Genomic DNA, 19,360 nt, shown 5'->3' with positions numbered 1-19,360 from the left:
AAATTATTGCATCTCTGGTTATATATTTTTCAGATTTGCAAATAAACGCTCTGGATCTTTGTTTAGTATCTATCTCTTATATCTACTATATCAGTCAGGGTTATCCAGAAAGACAGATTCAGAAGGATGTATTTCTATATATGTATGTATCTCTCTGTCTATCTGCCAGTTTGTCAAGAAGAGAGAGAATTTTCTAGGAACTGGCTTCCAGGATTGAGGGGACTGTCAGGTCACAAATCCATTGGGCAGACTGGCATGTTAAAAAGTCTCTGGTAGGAAGGATACTGTAATCTTTTTAATTTTTATTTTATGTTAGGGATAGTTGATTTATAATGTTGTGTCAGTTACAGGTGTACTTCAGAGTGATTCAGTTACACATATTCATACATCCATTATTGTTCAGATTATTTTCCCATACAGGTTATTATAGAATATTGAGTAGTGTCCCCTATGCTATACAGTGTGTCCTTTTTTATTATCCTTTTTATATATAGTATGTATATGTTAATCCCAATCTCCTAATTTATCCTTCCTCTGTTCCCCATAGAGAACAGACTTGTTCTGTTCTACTTCTGTGATCACTTGTTCTGTGATCTTTTTTCTGTTTCATTGAAAAGTTCATTTGTAGCATATTTTATATACTACGTATAAGTGATGTCATAGAATATTTGGAGCTCTCTGACTTCTCTTATTATGATAATCTCTAGATCCATCCATGTTGCTACAAATGACAATATTTCTTTTTTTTTTTCTGGCTGAGTAATATTCAGTTATATATGCATACCACTGCTTCTTTATCCATTCATCTGTTGATGGACATTTTGGTTGCTTCCATGTCTTGGCCATTGTAAATAGTTTGGTAGTGAACATTGGTGTACATCTATCTTTTCAAATTGTGGTTTTTCTCTGGATAAATGCCCAGGAATGGAATTGCTGGACAATATGTACTTCTACTTTTGAATTTTTAAAGGAATCTCTATACTCTTCTCTTGGAGAAGGCAATGGCACCCCACTCCAGTACTCTTGCCTGGAAAATCCCATGGACAGAGGAGCCTGGTAGGCTGCAGTCCATGGGGTCGCTAAGAGTTGGACACGACTGAGCGACTTCCCTTTCACTTTTTGCTTTCATGCATTGGAGAAGGAAATGACAACCCACTCCAGTGTTCTTGCCTGGAGAGTCCCAGGGACGGGGTATCCCGGTGGGCTGCCGTCTATGGGGTCACGCAGAGTCGGACACAACTGAAGCGACTTAGCAAAATACTCTTCTCTACAATGGTTGTACAAATTTACATTTCCACCAAACATGTAGGAGGATTCCCTGTTCTCCACACCCTTTCCAGCATTTATTGTTTGTATGTTTCTTGATGCTGAAATGTTGAGGCAGAATTTTTCTTCAGAGACACCTCCGTTTTCTCTTAAGACTTCAAGTGAGTGGATGAGGCTCACCACATCAAGAAGGAGGACACTCTCCTTTACTTAAAGTCAAATAATTATAGTTATTAATTAACCACATCTATAAAATGCTTTCACAGCAGCACCTAGATTAGTGTTTTATACACACAACTGGGTATTATAGCCTAAGTTGACGCATAAAAGTAACCATCACACCAACTGTTCTGACTTTTCACCTTTATTCTTCTGCTTCTATAGCAATTTATGTTTTTTTCTAAAGCCTGAATTCTATAGATGATCAAATGTTCTTATTAGGTTTTGATTGTGTGATTGTGTTTTTCCTCATTTGAATTAATTTACTTGCTCTGACAGTTCCATTAAATCTTATTTTGGTGTCTCATTAAGATGTTTCTTATTTGACATGAAAAATAACATGTGAGTCAAACTGTCTTCTCTAGAACAAATATTATTTTTTGCCAGAAGATGTTCTAAAAATTATCAAAATATCATACTTCTTCCTAATTTTCTCGCTGAACAATTTTTGTCTTGCTTTGTATTAGTTTTTCTTTTTGCCACTTATATTTCAATTGGGAAAATTCTGTCCAAACTTGTTAACAAATTAAAGACAAGTCTTGAGTCCCATTAATTCCTGAACATCTTAATATGAGTTTTATTTAACTTATATTTATTTAAATAGTATTATTCAAATTTTTGAAATTGTTTTGTTCTCCTATATTTCAGTCAGTTAGCTGCCTGTGGGATAAGGTAGGAGCTTAGAATCAGGTGTGGAAGCATTTTGGGAAAGTTTTTACCATATATGTTGCCTTTAAGACAGGAATCAGTGCAGATAAAACTTTTGGGGGTTTCCTGAGAGAACCTTACAGGTTTTGGCCTAATCTGCAACTTTGGAATGAGCTAGCTAATGCAGCATGATGATAAAACTTATGCTACTTATGGCTAAGTTTTATGTGTGTGTGTGTGTGTAAAATTCATAAAATTATCTCTTAATAGGGTAATTATATAATCAAAATTTAAAATATTTCTAAATTATCAATTTGGGTCGTGTATGAAATCTTCATCCTGGACATTATTCTTCTAGAAGCTGAGTACACATCAAGCATGAGGCCTTTAAAATCCTGTGACCGCTCCTTCACACTTAACACCATGTCTATAACACATTCAAAACATAGACCTTTAGAAGGTTAATCCTCATTTCTCCAAACACCTGCTTTGTCTCTAACCACACACCTTTCTTATAAAGATTCTCTGAAGAATTTACAAAAAGAGCTCTAATTAAATTCAACATAATATACACAGATGTCTAGGAGTGAAACAGTCTGTTAACTGTAGGTACAGTACTTCAATTTGGTACATCTTTTATTGTTATAGTAACACGCCACTTCTCAGAAGTGCTAGATGGATGCATCCACTCCCCCAGGGAGCGTGACCCTTTTTAATGTAGTTTCCTTGATTAATCTAGTGTATTTCAGGGGATTTTCTGCAAATGTGCACTATGCTGACTGAATATTTCTGACTTTTTTTCTAAAAAAATATTTCACTTTTTGAATAAACTCTAAGTTGGATAAGTGGTATGAAGCTAATTTAGAAGTGTATAAGGTGGAGACAGAATATTTGAACACGAATCCACTAATCCCCACTTTCTTAAGGTGATTTATGAAGTTCTATAAAATAATTAACTTGGAAAAACTTATTCTAAAGTAATATTTCATTGAATGTATAAAGATTTTTAGAGATTAGTCAGCATTGTAACTGATTTTCTAGAAAGAGCAGTTTAGAAATTAGAAAGCAATGGCAACCCATTCTAGTACTCTTGCCTGGAAAATCCCAGGGACAGAGGAGCCTGGTAGGCTGCAGTCCATGGGGTCGCGAGGAGTCAGACACAACTGAGCGACTTCACTTTTACTTTTCACTTTCATGCACTGGAGAAGGCAATGGCAACCCACTCCAGTGTTCTTGCCTGGAGAATCCCAGGGATGGTGGAGCCTGGTGGGCTGCTGTCTTTGGGATCGCACAGAGTCGGACCCGACTGACGGAACTTAGCAGCAGCAGCAGCAATCATTTATTAGTAATATTTATTTTTTGTTTCTCAATCAACAACATTTGTTGTATGTCAGTCACTTTAAGGAAATCAGTTCTGAATATTCATTGGAAGGACTGATGCTGAAGTTGAAACTCCAATATTTTGGCCACATGATGCAAAGAACTGACTCATTCATTTGAAAGGACCCTGATGCTGGGAAAGATTGAAGGTGGAAGGAGAAGGGAATGACAGAGGATGAGATGGTTGAATGACATCACTGACTTGATGGACATGAGTTTGAGTAAGCTCCAGGAGTTGGTGATGGACAGGGAAGCCTGGCATGCTGCAGTCCATGGGGTTGCAAAGAGTTGGACACGACTGAGCAACTGAACTGAAGTGAGGTATAGTGGAGGGTGAGGTAGACATGGTGACATTTCTGTGTGAACTCTAATTATCTAATCATTAGGACATTTTTTGTGTAGTTGTTTTAAACTTCAGTTTGAAAATAAATCTGGTCATTCTCCTAGTAAATTGAGAAGTTTGGCCCAAATCTTCTGTCCAGATGAAGTAGAAAAGCTAAGGAAGAGAATAAAAAGATAACATCAGAACTTGAAAGATTCAGAAAAAAGTGTTTAGAAGGAAATTTATACATTTGAATGAAATGTATGAAAATGAGAAGGATCTAAGATCACTGGCCAGAGATTCACTTTAGTACCTAGAAGAACAATGTAAGCCTAAAGCAAGCTGAGAAAGAAAATAACAAAAACTAAAGTACAAATCATTCAAGCTGAAAATATGAAGGGAATACAGTCAACAAAAACCAAAAGCTGATCTTTTGATAAAAACCAAAATGACATTGGCAAACCTTACCCAAATACAAAAATTTACTTGAGACTAATATGGTGAGAATTGAACTTGTTTCTTTAATTTACAAGGATTTTCTGTGAATCAGTAAAAAAAGATAGTTTCAATAAAAAATGGGCTAAAAAATGTGAGTAGTTCATGGAAGAAGAAAAAAGAAACAAGTGGTTAGTAAATACACAAAATGATTACTCTCAAGCCACAGTAAAAATAAGGAAATGAAGATGATGTATTCCTCCACCACACCAACAGAGATGAGAAGGTGATCATACTCAGGACTGAAAACCAATAAGGAAGAGAATCTCCCTTCTGTGCTCTTGTTGACAGTATAAATGCTTTGAGCACTTTTAGAGGGCATTTTGGCTAAAGTGTGTGTGTAGAGACAGAGGAGTGTGGGATCTCAAGAGTTGCACACAACTAAGCTACTAAACAGCAACAATAGGAGATAAGGAGACACAAGAAAATATTTTGCTCTTTCTGTATATACTCCCAAAAGATAAATAAAGATAGTTATAAAAAACTTCATTTTTACTTTGTCTAAATGAGAATGATTTTATGTTCAGATATTCCACTGATTAAAATGTATTCAAAATTGTGTAAATACACAAAGATATATACACACACACACAAAATTATTACCTCAGTGTTCATTGAACACAACAATAATTATAGTGTTCATCAAAGGTGGAACTGTTTAAGTCATGATATAATCATTTAAGAAATATATATCTATTAAAAGTGAAGTAGAACCTTACATGCATCAGGATGGCTACCATAAAAAAAAAAAAAAAAAACAGCTGTGAGGATATGGAAAAATTGGAAGGAACCCTTGTATACTGTTGGTAGAATGTAAAATTGTGTAGTCACTATGAAAAACAAATGGCAGTTTCTGAAAAAATTAAAAATACAATCGCCATATGATCTAGCAATATTTGGGTATATACCCAAAACACCTGAGCAGGATATTGAAGAGAGATTTGTACATGCATGTCCATAGCAGTAGTATTTACAATAGCCAAAATTTCAAAGCAAACCGTATCCATCAAAGGAAAAATGGATAAATAAAACATAATATATAAACAGAATGAAATATTTTTCATCCTTAAAAAGGGAAAATTGTGGCACATAATACACCATGGATGAACTTCAGAAACATGGTAAGTGAAACAGGCAGCCTCAAAAAAGCAAATACTGTTTTATCCCACTTACATCAGGTGTCTGAAGTAGTCAAAAATTCATAGGAACAGAAAGTTGAATTGTGGTTGCAAGGGGCTGCAGGGAGGGATAATGCAAAGTCATTGTTTAATGGGTGTAGAGTTTTAGTTTTGCAAGATGAACAAGTTCTAGAGATTGGTTACACAACAATGTGTAAATATACTTAATAAGAAACTACAATAAAATGGCGAAGATGGCAATTTTTTTGTGTGCTACCATAATTATGGAAAGTGAAGCATATATGAAAAAGAGTGTAAAATGTGGCTAATAATGAAAAAAAATAGTGTTGTGATCTAATTTGCAGATGAAGAATAAGTGTGTGTGTGTGTGTGTGTGTGTGTGTATACCAACTCAGTTATAGAGATGAGAAGATTAGCTTTTGGTTGAGAGAGTTTGGGTCCTTTTTTAATTTTGAAAATAGGAGCGTATGTTACATTTCAAAGAAAATAACTGAAAGGAATAAAAGCATACAGATGACAGTATTCAATGAGTTATGGCTAATCATATAAGTATTATCTATGACAGAGAGAAATGAATTAAAATATTATTTAAATACATTGTTTAAAATCAGTTCATTCCATTATAACTACTACTTGTATAGACTGACTTTAATTCATTAAGTACAATAGCTAAAAACCATACTAAGCTGTTTCTTAGGTCTCTCACGCCATATGGTAAAGGATTATTTTTTGGATGCTTTTGCTTTCATTCTGACCTGGCTTCCTCCAAGATCTGTTGGATGATTTCCAGTCACACTACTTAAAATAAGTATCTATAACTTTTATTGACAGCAGCTATCTTCAAAATGTCAAATATACTAATACATGTGGAAGATATTCTAACAGGTGCAAAAATAGCAGCTTAAGGCCAAAATGAGATACAAAAAGAAATTAATGAGGTTCTGTGCTTTGAGAATATTTATGAAATTCTTATTTTACCTGTTCAAATGAAGGTCAAGAAAAGTATTTATGTAGGGGTGAAGGGTACAGGAGAAAAAACTTGCTCTTTTTGTAATATAAATTTTAAAATAGTTACAAATAATTACCTATTGAATATTGTCAAACAGGGAAGATGTGTTTTACTCTTTAGAGTAAAAGTTCCATAGCAGAAGCTGAGGTGAGGTGTTGAGCAGAATGGGTCTCTTATTGCAAGAGTTTCATGCAAGTTATATTCACCTGGCACATTCACCCTGAACCCTCAGCTGCAAAAGACTGTAGCTTTATAGAAGCAGAGTAACAATGTTGCCTCCTCATTACAAGTGAACTTGTACTAAGGCAGATAGTTGTGTTAACAGAGTAAATTTGTTAAGATTCATTCAAATGCAAGTAATAGAAAACCTATATGCTTGTGTGCTGTGCCTTGGATAGTCTTAATTCCTTATCAGGGACCTAGCTAAATAACCAAATGATAGAAACAATAAAGTCCATCTTAATGTGAAACTTTCTTTCATTGTTCACTAAAGTGTCCACGAGAGTAAAATCCACACAACATAGACATAAAGCTGGCTGCTGCTGCTGGCAGGTACAAGTTAATGCAGTTTGAATTTTCAGTCAGTTCAGTCACTCAGTCATGTCCAACTCTTTGCGACGCCATGGACTGCAGCTCGCCAGGCTTCCCTGTCCATCGCCAACTCCCAGAGCTTACTCAAACTCATGCGCATAGCGTTGGTGATGCCATCCCACCATCTCATCCTCTGTCGTCCCCTTCTCCTCCTGCCTTAAATCTTTCCCCAGCCTCAGGGTCTTTTATAGTGAGTCAGTTCTTCGCATCAGGTGGCCAAAGTATTGGAGTTGCAGCTTCAGCATCAGTCCTTCCAATGAATATTCAGGACTGATTTCTTTTAGGATGGGCTGGTTGAATTTTTAGTACCATTGAAATGTGAATGTTTGATAGGTTTTATATATGTGTTTATAAAAGATTGGTGAGTCATATTTTGCCTGGAGAATCTCAGATCTTTTCAGCCTGGTACCATTGTAAATGGGACCTAAATTCTTGGTTAATGTCCTTGGGCCCTAGTTTCACATCCCCAAATTAATTTTCCTTCTGAAAAAAAGCCAGGGGAGGTTACAGCATCTTTCCAGAGCAGCAGAAAGTATCATATCAGCAGATCTGGATTCAGGCCACTCCTGATGCGTCTATTGGGACCTGCAAGCACGTAACTGTTTCTTCCTTGACAGTAAGTGATAAGGGTTGATGTGAAATATTTGGGGACCCACATGCTGTTGTGACTTAATTCACTCACACTTTCTTTCTTCTCTACTATTGTCAAGATTCACAAAGAACGTGAACTGCCTTCTTTGTCCAGATTTCAACCATTGTCTTCCCCTGTCTGTCCTACAAATTCACGAGTGAGTCTTATAACTGACATTTATATTCACTGGACTCTGACTCTGTGACTGTTAAACACCAATCCAAATTTTAAGTAAATAATTTGTTTTAGTTCCACCATTAGAATTAGATGAATGATTTGTTAAAACTGACAATCTAGCCAATAAAAGAAAAAACACAAAATACACAAACATAACCACATACATGTATCTCATATATGTTATACAACTGAGAGATAAAATAAACATGAATGTCTGTGATGTCATAAAAATCACAAGTCAATATCTTTAAGTATAAAAGCACTAATCCTTAATAAATTTTTATAATTTTCATCATAACAAATTTGAATTTATCTCAGGAATACATGGCTTGTTTTCCATTCATAAATAAATCAGCATAATACCTAAGTGAGAAAAAAAATCCTCTCAATGGATGCGGACATTTGACAGCATTCAACATACACTTTATTTTTTAAAAATTTGTTGATATTAGAGAAGGCATTGGCAACCTACTCCAGTAATCTTGCCTGGAAACTCCCTTGGATGGAGAAGCCTGGTAGGCTGCAGTCCATGGGGCCTCGAAGAAAAAAAAAATGTGTTGATATATAGTTGGTTTACAATGTCGTGTTAGTTTCTGATGTACAACAAAGTAAATTGTTTATACGTATATCCATCTTTTTGTATTCCTTTCCCACATAAGTCATCACAGAGTATTGAGAAAATTCCCTGTGGTATACAGTAGGTCCTTATTAGTTATCTGTTTTGTAGACAGTACTGTGTATATATCAATCTCAATCTCCCAATTTATTCCTCAGCCCTTTCCCATCCTGGTAACCATAAGTTTGTTTTCTTTATCTGTGACTTTATTTCTGCTTTGTAAATAAGTTCATTTGTACCATTTTTTTTATATTCCACCTATAAGAGGTATACGTAATATTTATTTCTGTGTTTTACTTTACTCAGTATGACAGTATCTAGGTCCATTCATGTTACTGCAAATGACATTGTTTCGTTTTCTTTACTTCACAATCCATTTCTCTGTCAATGGATATTTTTGTTCATTCTATGTCCTGACTATTGTAAATAGTGCTGCAATGAACACTGGGGTGCATGTATCTCTTTGAATTATAGTTTTCTCTAGTTATATGCCCAGGAGTGGGATTGAAGGGTCGTATGGTGAGAGGAGCCTGGCCAGCTTAAGTTCATGGGGTCACTAAAGAGTCAGACACAACTTAGTGTCTGACAACAAAATGTAGCTCTATTTTTATTTATTTATTATTATTTTTTAAAGGAACCTCCATACTGTTTTCCATAAGGGCTGTACCAATTTACATTCCCACCAACAGTGTAGGAGGGTTCACTTTTCTCCACACCCATTCCAGCATTTATTGTTTGTAGATATTTTGATGATGGCCATTCTGACCGGTGTGAGGTGATACTTCATGTTGTGTTGAGTCACATGTCTCTAATAATTCGCAATGTTGAACATCTTTCCATGTGCTTTTTGAACATCAAAGAGATCATACCAGTCAATCTGAAAGGAAATCAACCCTAAGTATTCATTGGAAAGACCCTGATGCTGGGAAAGATTGAGGGCAGGACAATAAGGGGATGACAGAGGGTGAGATGGTTGGATGGCATCACTGACAAAAAGGACATGAGTTTGAGCAAGCTCTGGGAGAAGATGAAGGACAGGGAAGCCTGGCATGCTGCAGTCCATGGGATAACAAAGAGTCAGACATGACTTAGTGATTGAACAACAGCAAATGTCTTTTTGGGGAAAATATCTATTTGTTTTTTGTATCGAGCTGCATGATCTGTTTGTATGCTTTGGAGATTAATCCATATCCATTGTTAGTGGCTTCATTTGCAAATATTTTCTCCCATTTTCTGGATTGTCTTTTCATTTTGTTTATGTTTTCTTTTGCTGTGCAAAGGCTCTTAAGTTTAATTAGACCCCATTTGTTTATTTATTTTTATTTTCATTGCTCTAGGAGGTGGATCTATAAAGATATTGCAACAATTTATATAAGAGAGTGTTCTGCCTATGTTTTCCTCTCAGAGACTTACAGCATCTGGCCTTACATTTAGGTCTTTAATCCACTTTGAGTTTGTTTTTGTGAATGGCATTAGGGAGTGTTCTAATTTTATTCTTTTATATGAATCTATCCAGTTTTCCCAGCATCTTTTATTGAAGAGGCTGTCTTTGTTATATATTCTTGCCTCTTTTGTTACAGATTAGGTGGCCATATATATTTGGGGTTTTCTCCGGACTTTCTATCATATTCCATTGATCCCTATTTCTGCTTTGTCCCAGTACCATGCTATTTTGATTATTGTAGCTTTTCAACATATACTCCTGATACAATGCTCTCAGCAAGTTGGAAATAGAGGTAATGTTCTCAATGTGTAAAGTATATCCATGAAAAACCAATAGCAACATTATCATAAGGGTGAAATTTTGAGTGCTTCCTCTGAAGAATGTCTGTTCTTGCCATTCTGTTAAACACGCTTAATGTTATATAAAGGTCAATAAAGTACGGGATAAAATAAATTCATAAAGACTAACAAGAAAAATCAGTAGCTTCCTTATATCCAGTGCACACATGTTATTACATAAGAAAATTCTAAGTAACTCTCATCCCCACAAAATATTAAAATATTTAAGTAATTTTTGGAGGTTTATAGGATAAAAGGTAAATAAAGAAAAGTCACGTTTATAAGTCACTTGTATATCATAGAAAAAAGCAGATAGAAATATAAAGCTTTAAAATACTACTTTAAAGTCCACAATACATGGAATATTTAGATAAGATTTTGCAAATACATGTAAAACTATACACTGAAAAAATATGCAAGATAAATCAAAGATAGCTTAAGTGAATATGAAGTCATGGATTGGAAAATTCTTTAGTAGTATTAACTGTCCACAAATTGATGTAGAGATTCAAAGTCATCACAATGAAAATTCTAACAGACTTTTCAATATTAGCTGCTGCTGCTGCTAAGTCGCTTCAGTCGTGTCCGACTCTGTGTGACCCCATAGACGGCAGCCCACCGGGCTCCTCTGTCCTGGGATTCTCCAGGTGAGAATACTGGAATGGGTTGCCATTTCCATGAAAATGAAAAGTGAAAGTTAGCGACCCCAGGGACTGCAGCCTACCAGGCTCCTCCGTCCATGGGATTTTCCAGGCAAGAGTACTGGAGTGGATTGCCATTGCTACCTGGTCATATATATTAAATACAATATAAATATATATAAATATAATTACTTATATTCTAAAATGATGTGTCAATGCACCATACATGTAATAGTCCAAATAATCATAAAATATAAGAACAGCATTGGAATAATTATATTACATGATTTCAAAAGTCACTCTAAATTTACAAGTAATGAAGCACATATGCTTTTTGCAGAAAAGTAGACAAATAGGTCAATAATATATATATTTCATTTATGTGCATTTATATAGTTGATTTTTAGTCTGTGTATGGTATGAAGAGTTGAATAATTTTTCCATTCATTTTTTCCATTTTTAAAAGCATACGTTTTTTAAGAACATGTTTTTCCACAAATGGGAGAATACTATATATAGTCAAAATTCATCAAAATATACATTTACTATCTTTGCTTTTCACTATAGGTAAATTTCATCTCAATAAAACTCAACTACCTAAAAGAAGGTGTTAACTCTGTACACTTTGACTTGCATGACTCCCACAAGGAAACCCTGATGTATCCAAAATTTAAAAAAAAAAAAAAAACCTTTGCAATTAAAATCTACTTTGGTTTAGTGGAAATACAACATTTTTTAATTTAGCCAAAGAGGGAACAAATGTGCTTAAAAAGGGATCTCTTAGAAGTTGAAGAATTGGCCAAATAAATAAAATGTTTAAAATTAAAATATTGTCATATCTCTAGAAAACAGCTGTCTACATGACAGTAAGCATCCAAGTGAAAAGTGAAAAATTCCAACATGCAGATGCTTTCTTCAGACCAAATAATATTCTGATGTTTTCAACTCTAAATGTAGAAGTCTGTATAAAGTTAATTTTTTGTTGGAATGAATTTAATGATATTAGATGAAGATAAAAGAGTAAAAGGAGGTGATAGAGATAAAGTTACAGATAAATATTGATGAAAGTTGACTCTGGGAAAATACTTTGTATCCCTGAAGTAGGAGAATCCAAACAGATTTTGAAATGATTCAAATTGAAATGGATCATGATTGTGGCTGCAGTTCTGCTACTTATTTTTCCCACTTTTTAAAAATATATTCTTAAACTACATGGGAGTAGATTTTCAAGAGGTATTTTTGTTTAAATATAACTAATTATAAAAGATTTAATATATATGACCAAATAGCTATCAGACCTTAATCTTCTTTTTTTTTTTTTTTTTTTAATTTTTGTCAGAAAGCTTGTCTTCATTTCCCACTTTATGGAACTATGAGTCTCAATTCACAGTTCATTTGTGCAGGAAGTTAAAAAAAACCATGAAGAAAAATGCTCCCCATATGTGTCATTCTAAATAATATGGCTATAGAGTTTTGAGGGATGAAAATTATTAGTGTCATATAAATCTGTTTCAGGAGAATGCTTATATTTTTACCTATTAATTTTCCTTTTTTTTTTTAACATTTGTGATTTTTTGGTTTTGCTTATACTGTTTTGAGCAAGTCCTCTATAGTCAAATATTTAGAAACTTAGTATTTTGCTCCCAGCCTTTGGTTATTCTAATCTTTTATATTCATTTTGAGACATAAGCCAGAGCATTTCATTTCTTTATAAAACTCTATGCACATTCAGAATCCTTTTGATGTTCAGGATAAATATAGTTGGATCAAATGGTCTTTCTTTGTAGACCACAGTTGGTGTTATCTTTTGTTAGGGTTTTAAGAGGAAGAGTGGACACTAAGCAGAGAGGCAGATTAACATTGTATTCATGAGGATAAACTCAGAGGCCAATCTCCTTGGGTTCAAATTCTGGCCCTGCCACTTTGCCAGTTATATAACTTTTAGGAAAAAAACCCTATCTTCCTTGAATCAGTTTTTCATCTTTAAATTATTTTAAATTCATTTTAAATACATTTCATAGTGTAGTCTTTAAATTAAATGTGTTTGCACATTTTAAAGACTTAAAATAAGGATAAAAATGCAAAATATAAGTTACTTTTATTAAAAGGAAGCACCATCATCAGCCATCTTAAATTACATAGATAAAAACAACTGCAGGTGGGAAGAGAGAGAGATCCATATAAGGAAGTTGATTTGCAAAGATTTAGATTGTTAAATTGGCCAGAATCTAGGATGTTTTATGTGCCACCTAATAAAAATGCCACTAAGTCTAGCTGTACGTTCATTTAGGGATTATTGGAAACTGTCTGGCATTAATATTTAAACTAATATGTTTCTTTTTAGTGATTTGGTCACATATCCCTGTGGAATTAAATAAACCTGTGAACTGGTCTGGAGATTCAAGAAAATAGTGATATAGAAATCAAACGTAAGACCAGAAACTATAAAACTCCTAGAGGAGAACATAGGCAAAACACTCTCCGACATACTTCACAGCAGGATCCTCAATGACCCACCTCCCAGAATATTGGAAATAAAAGCAAAAATAAACAAATGGGACCTAATTAAACTTAAAAGCTTCTGCACAACAAAGGAAACTATAAGCAAGGTGAAAAGACAGCCTTCAGAATGGGAGAAAATAATAGCAAATGAAGCAACTGACAAACAACTAATCTCAAAAATATACAAGCAACTCCTACAGCTCAATTCCAGAAAAATAAATGACCCAATCAAAAAATGGGCCAAAGAACTAAATAGACATTTCTCCAAAGAAGATATACAGATGTCTAACAAACACATGAAAAGATGCTCAACATCACTCATTATCAGAGAAAGGCAAATCAAAACCACTATGAAGTACCATTTCACGCCAGTCAGAATGGCTGCGATGCAAAAGTCTACAAGCAATAAATGCTAGAAAGGATGTGGAGAAAAGGGAACCCTCTTACACTGTTGGTGGGAATGCAAACTCGTACAGCTACTATGGAGAACAGTGTGGAGATTCCTTAAAAAACTGGAAATAGAACTGCCTTATGATCCAGCAACCCCACTGCTGGGCATACACACCAAGGAAACCAGAATTGAAAGAGACACGTGTACCCCAATGTTCATCCCAGCACTGTTTATAATAGCCAGGACATGGAAGCAACTTAGATGTCCATCAGCAGATGAATGGATAAGAAAGCTGTGGTACATATACACAATGGAGTATTACTCAGCCATTAAAAAGAATACATTTGAATCAGTTCTAATGAGATGGATGAAACTGGAGCCTATTATACAGAGTGAAGTAAGCCAGAAAGAAAAACACCAATACAGTATACTAACACATATATATGGAATTTAGAAAGATGGTAACAATAACCCTGTATACGAGACAGCAAAAAAGACACTGATGTATAGAACAGTCTTTTGGACTCTGTGGGAGAGGGAGAGGGTGGGATGACTTGGGAGAATGACATTGAAATATGTATAATATCATATATGAAACGAGTCACCAGTCCAGGTTCGATGCACGATATGGATGCTTGGGGCTGGTGCACTGGGACAACCCAGAGGGATGATATGGGGAGGGAGGAGGGAGGAGGGTTCAGGATGGGGAACACATGTATACCTGTGGCAGATTCATTTTGATATATGGCAAAACCAATACAATATTGTAAAGTTAAAAAAATAAAAAATAAAAAAAGAAATCAATGTTAATTTTAATGTTTTGATATTTCATAGCTACTAAACAACTGATCACTTTCTTTTCAAAAGCTATATGCTAAGTAATCTTCAAGGAGGCAAACAACACTGATATGTAGAATTCACATCTTTGTGTTCTTAACTTAAAAACTTTAAAGAAAAGTAGAATATGCTACAGTGCACTTTTAAATGCTTGGGAACTTCTCTGTCCTTTTCTTGAAGATAGAAGGATAGGAGATTCTAAGGCTGCATACAAGTTGGGGATTCAGTTGATTGCAGGAATAGAGGTTGACTTTAGTGGTATTCAGTGTTTTCAGTTAAGTTCAGTCACCCAGTTGTGTCCAACTCTTTGCAACCGCATGGACTGCAGCATGCCAGGCTTCCCTGTCCATCACCAACACTTGGAGCTTGCTCAAACTCATGTCCATCGAGTCAGTGATGCCATTCAACCATCTTATCCTCTGTTTTCCCCTTCTCCTCCTGCCTTCAATCTTTGTCAGCATCAGGATCTTTTCTAAGAAGTCAGTTCTTCGCATCAGGTGGTCAAAGTATTGGAGCTTCTGCTTCAGCATCGGTTCTTCCAAAGAATTTTCAGGGTTGATTTCCTTTAGAATTGACTTGTTTGATCTCCTGGCGGTCCAAAGGACTCTCAAGAGTCTTCTCCAACACCACAATTAAAAAGCATCAATTCTTCAGTGCTCAACTTTCTTTATGACTATGTATTACAGTATTAAATTCAGTATTTTTGTTGTACTTTTCATCTATTTCATATTGTTCTATTGACAGATGACAAATTTTGTCTATGAGGGGGTGTATGTATTTATTTGATAGATGTGTTAATCTGAGTTGAATGATAAACAAGGAAATGGTCTAGCTCACTTGAATGTACTGAGAAATTACTTTCACAAGCAGAATACAATCTTGTATGAAACCCTGTGGCTTCTCCTTGTGCTTACTTCTGTCTCACCCTTAAGCATGTGTTTGAGATGCCATGAACATGTGCTTAGGCACAGAGGACACCATAATGCACATGTATTTTCCATACATGGGACATGGGACATGGACATGGACAATTTTATCATGTATGGACATGATAAAATGTCCATGTATGGACATTTTCCATACATGGGACATGGACAATTTTATCATACTACCAATACTGTTCTTCTCTTCCATGTTATTCTAAAACACAGTTCTCCAAAATTAATCTCCTTACTGATCTGTTCTTGTTGTTGTTTTTCAGTTGCCAAGTCATGTCCAACTCTTTATGACCCCATGGATTGCAGCACGCAAAGCTTCCCTGTCCTTCACTATCATCTAGTATTTGCTCAAATTTATGTCAGTTGGGTCAGTGATGCTATCTAACTACCCATCCTATGTTGCCCTCTTCTGCTTTTGCCTTCAATCTTTCCCAGCATCAGGTTCTTTTCCAATGAGTCAGTTCTTCATATCAGGCAGCCAAAGTATTGGCGCTTTAGCTTCAGCGTCAGTCCTCCCACTGAATTATCATGGTTGATTGCCTTTAGAATTGACTAGTTTGATCTCCTTGCTGTCCAAGGGTGTCTCAAGAGTCTTCTCTAGCACCGCAGTTCAAAAGCATCAATTCTTCAGTTCTTAACCTTCTTTACGGTCCAACTCTCACATCTGTACATGACTACTGAAAAAATCGTGGCTGTGACTTTGCTTCTTAAAACATTCTCTAGGTTTGTCATAGCTTTTCTTCCAAGGAGGAAGTGTCCTTTAATGTCATGACTGCAGTCACCATCCGCAGTGGTTTTGGAGCCCAAGAAAATAAAATCTGCTTCCACTTTCTCCACTTCTATTTCTATTCTTATGCTGACAAGTATATGCATGCAGAGATGATTGTTGAGCAAGGCAATTCAATAACCTTGACTGAACTGTCTTTGGTATTGCTTTAACAGTTAAACAATTGTGCTCCCCCTGTGTGGTCTACAGGGCATAGGTATAACTTTGTAAGAGCAGCTGTAAAAACAGTCTGCCTTCCTTATGTTTAGATACCTATTTGGGATCATGGAATAATGGAGGAAATAAAAACTGCAAAGTGTAATAAAGGTAGAAAATATACATTAGTTATATTTCTTCTTAATCCTAATAAGAAAACCCAGGTTGTACACTTCTTTATTTTTTCCAAAAATATATTTAATATGTCACCTTTTAAGAAACCATATACGTTATGCATCATATTTCAATACCCAAATGTACGCTTTTTGTGGCTTAATACACAAGTGATACAATGCTGTAATTTCAGAAAGTGAGGAGATAATTCCACCATATAAGAACACTCAATTATTAGGTCCATTTCTAGATTTGGACTGCAATAGAAAGCATTGCAGACACCTCTGCAATTTATTTTATTTTAATAAAATATTCTTTCATATTGAATCCCCTCACTGTTTAGGCTCAATGAATACATTTGATTTATATCTGAAAATAGTAAAAATGAGTAGAGTTCATTCAGCCATGTGTTCAGGTACACTTTAGAGGGAATAGCAAAAAAACTCAAAGTAACACACACATGGGTATACTATATATGTCATGAAAGTTTCATTTCTCTTCATTGGAATTAAAAAATTGAGAAAAATGACAATTTCTCCTCTATCAGTTTGCATTTAGGATAAAAAATAGTTGGCAGAGATGTTTAGTTTTTGAGCAAAAACTATATGTGAAACACACATTATTTTTCAAAAATATTTTCCAAGGAACATATTTGAAGAAATTCTACTATAGATCCTCTTGAAAATATTTTGTTTGCTGAAATATTTAAATATGAATTTACTTTAAAAATAGGCTGCATGGCACTGGAGTGAGCAGCGGCTGTGTGGCACTGGAGCAAGCAGCCATGAGGAGATACCCCATGTCCAAGATCAGAGAAACACCACCTTGTCTAACTCAATGAAACTATGAGCCATGCCGTTTAGGGCCACCTAAGATGGACGGGTCGTGATGGAAAGTTCTGACAAAATGTGATCCATTGGAGAAGTGAATGGCAAACCACTTCAGGATTCTTGCTTTGAGAACCCAATGAACAGTATGAAAAGGCAAAAAGATAGGACACTGAAAGATGAACTCCCCATGTTGGTAGATGCCCAATATGCTACTGGAGATCAGTGGAGAAATAACCCCAGAAAGAACGAAGAAATGGAGCCAAAGCAAAACCAACACCCAGTTGTGGATGTGATGGGTGATGGAGGTAAAGTCCGATGCTGTAAAGAAAAATATTGCATAGACACCCGGAATGTTAGGTCAATGAATCAAGGCAAATTAGAAATGATCAAACAGGAGATGGCAAGAGTGAACATGGACATTTTAGGAATCAGCAAATTAGAATGGAATGGAATAGGTGAATTTAACTCAGAAAAGCATTATATCTACTACTGTGGGCAAGAATCTCTTAGAAGAAGTGCAGTAGCCATCATAGTAAATAAGAGTCCAAAATGCAATACTTGGATACAATCTCAAAAATGCAGAATGAACTCTGTTGGTCTCCAAGACAAACCATTCAATATCATGGTAATCCAAGCCTATGCCCCAAACAGTATGCTTAAGAAGCTGAAGTTGAACAGTTCTGTGAAGACCTACAAGACCTTCTAAAACTAACACCCCCCAAAAAATGTCCTTTCCATTGTACGGGACTGAAACACAAAAAAAGTAGAAAGTCAAGAAATACCTGGAGGGCAAATTTGGTGTTGGAGTAGATAATGAAGCAGGGCAAAGGCAAATAGAGTTTTGCCAAGAGAATGCACTGGTCATAGCAAACACCCTCTTCCAACAACACAAGAGAAGACTCTACACATGGACATCATAGATGGTCAACACCAAAATCAGATTGATTATATTCTTTGCAACCAAAGATGGAAAGCTCTATACTGTCAGCAAAAACAAGACCAGGAGCTGACTGTGGCTCAGATCATGAACTCCTTAATGCCAAATTCAGACTGAAATTGAAAGTGGGGAAAACCACTAGACCATTCAGGTATGACCTAAATCAAATCCCTTATAATTATACAGTGGAAGTGAGAAATAGGTTTAAGGGACTAGATCTGATAGACAGAGTGCCTGATGAACTATGGACTGAGGTTCGTGACATTTTACAGGAGACAGGGATCAAGACCATCCCCATGGAAAATATATACAAAAAAGGCAAAATGATTGCCTGAGGAGGGCTTACAAATAGCTGTGAAGAGAAGAAAAGCAAAAAGCAAAGGAGAAAAAGGAAGATACAGCCATTTGAATGCAGAGATCCAAAGAATAGCAAGGAGAAATAAGAAAGTCTTCCTCAGTGATCAGTGCATAGAAATAGAGGAAGACAATAGAAAGGGAAAGACTAGAGATCTTGTCAAAAAATTTGAGATACCAAGGGAACGTTTCACGCAAAGATGGGCACAATAAAGGACAGATGGTATGGACCTAACGGAAGCAGAAGATATTAAGAAGTGGCAAGAATACACAGAACAACTATACAGAAAAGATCTTCACCATCCAGATATTCACAGTGGTATGATCACTCACCTATAGCCAGGCATCCTGGAAGGTGAAGTCAAGTGGGCCTTAGGAAGCATCACTACAAACAAAGCAAGTAGAGGTGATGGAATTCCAGTTGAGCTATTTCAACTCCTAAAAGATGATGCTGTGAAAGTACTGCCCTCAATATGCCAGCAAATTTGGAAAATTCCAGTGGCCACAGGACTGGAAAATGTCAGTTTTCTCTCCAGTACCCCCAAAATGCAATGCCAAA

The sequence above is a fragment of the Bos mutus genome, chromosome 17, assembly GCF_027580195.1.
Source record: "Bos mutus isolate GX-2022 chromosome 17, NWIPB_WYAK_1.1, whole genome shotgun sequence".
Lineage (NCBI taxonomy): Eukaryota > Metazoa > Chordata > Mammalia > Artiodactyla > Bovidae > Bos > Bos mutus.
Note: the sequence above shows the minus strand (reverse complement) of the source record.